An 8,043-nucleotide genomic window follows, 5' to 3' on the forward strand; every position below is an offset into this window, starting at 1 on the left:
GACTCTTAAAGGAACAGCGACCATAAAATATAAACATTCTCGCGCAGGCCCTCTGATGACTTTAAATAGAACGTCAAATAAGAACACCATGTAGTGATACGCATTTCAAATAGTAGTATGACATCACAATAGTGTGTAGTATATACATAGTACACAGTAGTAACCTAACCTTCCATTCCAAACATTAGCTGTGTTCTAAATGACACACAATATACACTAGATAGGTACACAATATACTATGCACTCAAATACCATTTAGTTAGTGTCCTAAATGGAAAACAGTTCAACACTTTCATCATTTAACAGCTGACGGAAGTGACGTTTCAAGCACACTTGATATGTTGCTGCTAGCTTTAGCGCGTTAGCCAACCTCAGTTCAATACTTGTATCTTAAACAACGGACATATTCACACAGCGTGGGGTGATGGTAAAGCATTACATTTGTAAGGTGCTGTCTTCAATGAGGTTTCGCTAGTTGCTACATTCTCCATTATTTACAATGGTTTTGTGTGACCAGCAACGCACAAAGTGTAAAACATTCCACGCTCAAGAAGTAAATCATCTAGATACTCGTAATACACTTATTTTGTTGCACTTTCAGTGTAAGCATACTACCCACACTACAAAATGGTGTAGAATAGTGCAGAAGTGTGTGTTTTGGGATGCACCTTTTTGCCACTTTGCACAGTATACATACTGCACACTGAAGAAATAGTGTGAGTAGTATGCTATTGTGCTATTCTGACAGTTGTTTACATTTCTTAATCCCTCAGTTTTATCTTCGCCATGCTGATTTGCACATTATTATTATACCTAGTGTAATGCGTACATGTACAGCCATCATCAACAGGGTCAACCAATAAACAGAAAGGTCATACATACATTATTGTTGGAATCAAATGTTATTTTTGTATTACTAGAAACATAAGAGTTAAACTCATTACTGTTTAAAATGACCCAAGCGGTTACGTGGATGAAATTAAAATTATTCCATTAAAAGCAAGGGTTTCCAAATCCAACACGTGCCTGCAGTTCTCGGATCTCCTGTAGAAGAGACTCTTTCTTTACATTCATCTGTGAAGCCAAACATAAAAAGGGAGACCTCAAGTTTTCGGGCCAGTCTGAAAAGACAAAGACTTGATGTGTTATTTGCAGTATAGTGAGTAAAGCGAAAATCCTGGGTTCAGTACAAGTCAAGATCAATCGACAGCATTTGTGGCATAACGTTGATTAAATCATTTAGACTTGTTCCTCCTTATCTTTAAAAAAAAAGCAAAAATCGAGGTTACACTGAGGCACTTACAATGGAAGTGAATGGGGCAAATTTTTGGAGGGTTTAAAGGCGGAAATGGATGTCCACATATGTGGACAGCGGGACTAAGTTGTGACATTTTTATCAAATTGTTTATTATGTTTTCAGGAGTGTTGGTTATTCATGTTTTTGAGACGTTTCATACATGCAATTCTGATTCAAAGTAATGTCCAGCATCATCCAATCACTGCCAACCATGTTCAAATAAAATGATACATTATAAATTGTGAATATATGTACTGATGATCATTGTCCCGTGTCTGTCAAACATGTTCCAAACATCATCTGCAGCCTGAAACTGAACTTTTGATCTGATTTTAGTATTGAACGCACTTAGCTGCATAAGAAAGCTATAGGATGCGCCCTTGCTCGCTACTTAGGGACTGACTTAACCTCCAGTGTGCTGTCTGTCTGCACTGGTCTCAGAACAGTTATAGGAGAGCTATAGGATGCTCCCTTTCTCCCTATTTAGTGCATGACTTAAACTCCAGTGTGCTGTCTGTCTGCACTGGTCTCAGAACAGTTATAGGAGAGCTATAGGATGCTCCCTTTCTCCCTATTTAGTGCATGACTTAAACTCCAGTGTGCTGTCTGTCTGCACTGGTCTCAGAACAGTTATAGGAGAGCTATAGGATGCTCCCTTGCTCCCTATTTAGTGCATGACTTAAACTCCAGTGTGCTGTCTGTCTGCACTGGTCTCAAAACAGTTATAGGAGAGCTATAGGATGCTCCCTTTCTCCCTATTTAGTGCATGACTTAAACTCCAGTGTGCTGTCTGTCTGCACTGGTCTCAGAACAGTTATAGGAGAGCTATAGGATGCTCCTTGCTCCCTATTTAGTGCATGACTTAAACTCCAGTGTGCTGTCTGTCTGCACTGGTCTCAGAACAGTTATAGGAGAGCTATAGGATGCCCTTCTCCCTATTGCATGACTTAACTCAGTGTGCTGTCTGCACTGGTCTCAGAACAGTTATAGGAGATGGCTCCTTTCCCTATTTAGTGCATGACTTAACTCCAGTGTGCTGTCTGTCTGCACTGGTCTCAGAACAGTTATAGGAGAGCTATAGGATGCTCCCTTGCTCCCTATTTAGTGCATGACTTAAACTCCAGTGTGCTGTCTGTCTGCACTGGTCTCAGAACAGTTATAGGAGAGCTATAGGATGCTCCCTTGCTCCCTATTTAGTGCATGACTTAAACTCCAGTGTGCTGTCTGTCTGCACTGGTCTCAGAACAGTTATAGGAGAGCTATAGGATGCTCCCTTGCTCCCTATTTAGTGCATGACTTAACCTCCAGTGTGCTGTCTGTCTGCACTGGTCTCAGAACAGTTATAGGAGAGTTATAGGATGCGCCCTTGCTCGCTACTTAGGGACTGACTTAACCTCCAGTGTGCTGTCTGTCTGCACTGGTCTCAGAACAGTTATAGGAGAGCTATAGGATGCTCCCTTGCTCCCTATTTAGTGCATGACTTAACCTCCAGTGTGCTGTCTGTCTGCACTGGTCTCAGAACAGTTATAGGAGAGCTATAGGATGCTCCCTTGCTCCCTATTTAGTGCATGACTTAACCTCCAGTGTGCTGTCTGTCTGCACTGGTCTCAGAACAGTTATAGGAGAGCTATAGGATGCTCCCTTTCTCCCTATTTAGTGCATGACTTAAACTCCAGTGTGCTGTCTGTCTACACTGGTCTCAGAACAGTTATAGGAGAGCTATAGGATGCTCCCTTGCTCCCTATTTAGTGCATGACTTAAACTCCAGTGTGCCGTCTGTCTGCACTGGTCTCAGAACAGTTATAGGAGAGCTATAGGATGCTCCCTTGCTCCCTATTTAGTGCATGACTTAAACTCCAGTGTGCTGTCTGTCTGCACTGGTCTCAGAACAGTTATAGGAGAGCTATAGGATGCTCCCTTGCTCCCTATTTAGTGCATGACTTAACCTCCAGTGTGCCGTCTGTCTGCACTGGTCTCAGAACAGTTATAGGAGAGCTATAGGATGCTCCCTTGCTCCCTATTTAGTGCATGACTTAACCTCCAGTGTGCTGTCTGTCTGCACTGGTCTCAGAACAGTTATAGGAGAGCTATAGGATGCTCCCTTGCTCCCTATTTAGGGTGGATATACCTTTACACAGAAAAGTTAGTATTTTAATGTCTATGGATTGGCCCCGATAAGTGTGTTGGCTTTGGGTTAATGCCTCCTCAGCCTCTGTTAGCTCCTCTATCTAACATCACAACAAAATCAAAAATATGCATTGAACCAGAACATTTATACAAGAAGGTGAGTGAATCATATTTTAATAGTTTCTTTAAAAAAAACCTGATTTCAGTGACACAAAATGCCAACATTTTTAACTAATCGCAAGCTCTCTTTCAATTTTGGGTCCAGCTGTCTTCACTCTATAGCAGGCGTCCCGGCCTGTGCTCTCAGCCACTGAGACTGTTCCCCTGCCACTGCCCTCGTCTTCGGAGACTGTACCCCTGTCCCTACCTGTGTTCACAGCCACGAAGGTCAATGTCACTGCCAGTGCCCATGATCACAGAGGTCATTCCCCCATCCCGGCCTGTGCTCTCAGCCACAAAAGCTGTTCCATCACTGCCAGTGCTCACAGCCATGGGTCCAGTTGTTTGGGACCGCCGTGCACGTATTACCACCGTGTGCTCCCCGGTGATGTCATGGTCCTGTCAACCTGCCAGGACGGGTTTTGTCTGATGAGGACCATGACATGATCGCCCCCTGTCTGTCTTGTGTTTCGTGTTTGTGCTTTGTGTGGGCACAGGGTGTCAGGTGCCGCTCGCATGCTGAATCAGCGTTTCCATGGGAACCCTGATCATTACAACCTTCAGCTGTGAGTGGCACCTGACCCTTGCTTGTTTCCCTGCTTATTTAAAAGCAGGGAAACCCCCTCGTGTGTCATGTCTGATGTCGGATTATTGTTATTGCTCTTCCCTCCCTAGCAACTGGGCCAATTTGGTTGCTTAGGACACCTGGCTGGAGTCACTCAGCACGCCCTGGATTCGAACTCATGACACCAGGGCTGGTAGTCAGCGTCTTTACTCGCTGAGATACCCAGGCATCCGACAGCATCTGTCCCTATTCACTTTTATTGTATGGAAAAGAGCAGCATGAACATTCTTCAAAACATCTCTTTTAGCTTTCCAAGGAAAAAAGAACGTCAAGCGGGTTTGTAACGACATGAGGGTGAGTAAATGATGATTTTTGGTGAACTATACCTTTATCCCTATCCCTTTAACTGCACATGTCTAGCTTCTGGTCACATAATTACATTACATTTAACAAATAATCATATTGAATAAATATTTATTAAAGGATTAGTTCACCCCAAAATGAAACATGTGCAATCATTTACTAGACTGGAACTACTTTGATGCTTTGATGATGCTTTTTTGGGGCATTTTTAGAGCTCTACGGTGTCTTTTTATAATTAAAAAAAGCATTATGGACATTTTGAACCTCTCCCTTTCTGTTCTACAGAATAGAGAAAGTCATATGAGTTTGGAACAACATGAGGGTGAGTAAATGATGAATTTTCATTTTCAGCGTACTATTCCTTTAAGTGTCATTTCGTTATGTCTGTCCACATGTCTAATTTCTGGCCACATGAGGGCATCACAGATAAAGAATTGTCCGTGATGGTTTTGATCTGAGAAGTGTGATGAAGAAGATTAAATATTGTGTGTTACTCTCTCTGCTCCTGCAGGCGTCGAGGTAGAGGAGGTCTGGGAGGAACCAACTCCATCACACTGGATTAGACAGAATGAATCCTGTCCTGGAAGCATTCAATCCATTCCTGGATGCAAAAAGTCCCAGAATATATACCAAAAGAATTCCTGATGCGTTCATCAATATGAGCAATTTTAACCATCCCATTCTGATCAATTAACCGCTTAATTTTTGGTTTGTGGTCCATCATTTTGGGTTTTTATGTTTTTAAGATATTATTTACATATACAGTACATTTCTCGATATCACCACTCTTTTGCATATGCAAATTAGCAAATTTATGTAACTTCATTACAGTAAAAGCCTTGTTGAAACATGAAGAAAGTATGAGAATGTGTCCTGTATTGAGGGCAGATCGCTGCTTTCTGGTGAAAATATTATTAATAACGATGTAATGACAATAATAGCCAGTAGATGGCAGTGTTCTATGAGCCAACTAATGTGTAGGAATTCTACATGTTATTGCAAATTATGCATTTAGATATATATTTAAATTTTATCAAACTATTATTTGTCAAAGTTTAGCCTTTGTTTTTGTTTGCTTTTTAACGGTTTTGAAGTGACAGTTTTTGCAATAATGTCGCATTATTTGGTGTTACAAAGAGAAGACATAAAATAATCATTTTGAAACCAAATATTTATTTCAAACATCACATTTTAATTCAGTAACTTAAAGTAAATAAGTTAGAAAGAAAATGAACAGTGTGTGTGCATGTTTGTGTGTGTTGTATTCTGCATTTTGCCTTATGGTCTCACCCATTTATTTCTGTGTGTGTGTGTGTGTGTGTGTGTGTGTGTGTGTGAGCTGCATTGTGTGTGTGTGTGTGTGTGTGTGTGTGTGTGTGTGTGTGTGTGTGAGCTGCATTGTGTGTGTGTGTGTGTGTGTGTGTGTGTGTGCGCTGGATTGTGTGTATGTGTGTTTGTGCGCTGCATTGTGTGTGTGTGTGTGTGTGTGTGTGTGCGCTGCATTGTGTGTGTGTGTGTGTGTGTGTGTGTGCACGCTGCATTGTGTGTGTGTGTGTGTGTGTGTGTGTGTGCCTGCATTGTGTGTGTGTGTGTGTGTGTGTGTGCACTGCATTGTGTGTGTGTGTGTGCTGCATTGTGTGTGTGTGTGCGCTGCATTGTGTGTGCGCGCTGCATTGTGTGTGTGTGTGTGTTGCATTGTGTGTGTGGGGGGGGGTTTGAACTCTGCATGTTGTACTCTGCAAGCAGTACCGCCACTCCCTATAAGCAGACTATGCAGTAGGGGGGGCATCATCTTACCTTAGGAGGGCACCAGAATGTCATCTGCCCTTACTCGCATGATATACGTTATTTAAGGACCCGAAAGCATTTATTGCGTTTATGAATTGGGTTGATAGGAGACATCTCTGGCGGCAGTCAAACATTTACATTTATGCATTTGGCAGACGCTTTTATCCAAAGTGACTTACAGAGCACTTATTACAGGGACAATCCCCCCGGAGCAACCTGGAGTTAAGTGCCTTGCTCAAGGACACAATGGTGGTGGCTGTGGGGATCAAACCAGCAACCTTCTGATTACCTGTTATGTGCTTTAGCCCACTACGCCACCACCACTCTCACCTGCTAAGCGAATGGGAGCATCTTCCGAGAATCTGGCATTGGAATACATTTATGGAGATATCAAGTAGGAATATCCCACATCTCGCCCTTATTTAAAGTCTGTTATTTCTCAAATGTAGTATATATTTCACTTTCATGATTAATTCTAAGTAATACATGATACAATTGATTTAAGGGGGATGGCATCACCTCACTTCACCCCTCATCTCGAGCCCTGGGCGTACCTGCTCAAATGCTCAATATTCAGATTGTGTTTGATGCTCTCTATGTAAAAAAGATGCATGTGCATGTTTGTATTGATTCAGCTGCTGTGTTTTTTGTCTAGCAGGCAGCTGTAGAGTCAGATGCTCAGTTGGTGGAGCGCCTGTGTGTTCCTCGCCTCTCTGCTTCTGCTGCAGAGCCACAGGGCACCCGAGAGGAGCAGATGAGCAAAGGTGATGATTCACCCCGCTGCGCAGAGGCCGCCAATTTGCTGCTATTACAGCTAATTGCTTTGGGAAGTGCGTATCAACAAGAGCCGGGGGGGTGGGGTGGGGGGGGGTGTCTTCTCTAAATGACCTTAACCGATAAACTTGATCATCTCTGAGTTGGATACAGACAGACGGTTTGCATGTGTGACATTCTGAAGCAGCTATCCCTGCTGAAACGAGCACAATATGTTAGTGCGGGACACGCCCTGTGGAAAAGATTAAAAATAATAATTATTGTGCAATACATTAATGACCACTTGCTTGATCTGAACAATAGAGGTTATTTTATAGTGTAGAATCTGGACTTTACAACGCATAAAGCTGATCAAAACAATTCTTAAATAATGCTTTTTCATCTGTTTCGTTCTCATCATTTGCAAATGTGTTATTACAACAATTATATTCAGAGTTGGTAAAAACATAAAAAAGACGAGATCGTTAGAAAGGTCTAAATTATTCAAATGCAATGAGCTCATTTGTTTCAATCAGAGGCCAAATGGCAGTGAGAGATTCATTATAATAAACAGGAGTTTCTTTTGATCAGGTTTTTCCTTATTATTCCTGTAACACACGTATAACAGAGAATGATATATCATCACATTCAGCAGACTATCCCCATAAGATGATGAACAGATCTTGATATACCTTGAAGAGTGTACATGGAAAGACGATGCACAAAAGGGCGCTCAACACATACACACACACTAACACACACACTCACACGCACACTCACTCACACACACACACACACTCACTCACTCACACACACACACACTCACACACACACACTCACACTCACTCACACACACACACTCACACGCACACACACACACTCACATGCACACTCACTCACATACACACTCATACGCACACGCACAAACACACACTCACACACGCACACTCACACACACACACACACACACACACACACACACACACACTCA

Source organism: Xyrauchen texanus, chromosome 12 (genome assembly GCF_025860055.1).
Source record: "Xyrauchen texanus isolate HMW12.3.18 chromosome 12, RBS_HiC_50CHRs, whole genome shotgun sequence".
In the NCBI taxonomy this organism is placed as follows: domain Eukaryota; kingdom Metazoa; phylum Chordata; class Actinopteri; order Cypriniformes; family Catostomidae; genus Xyrauchen; species Xyrauchen texanus.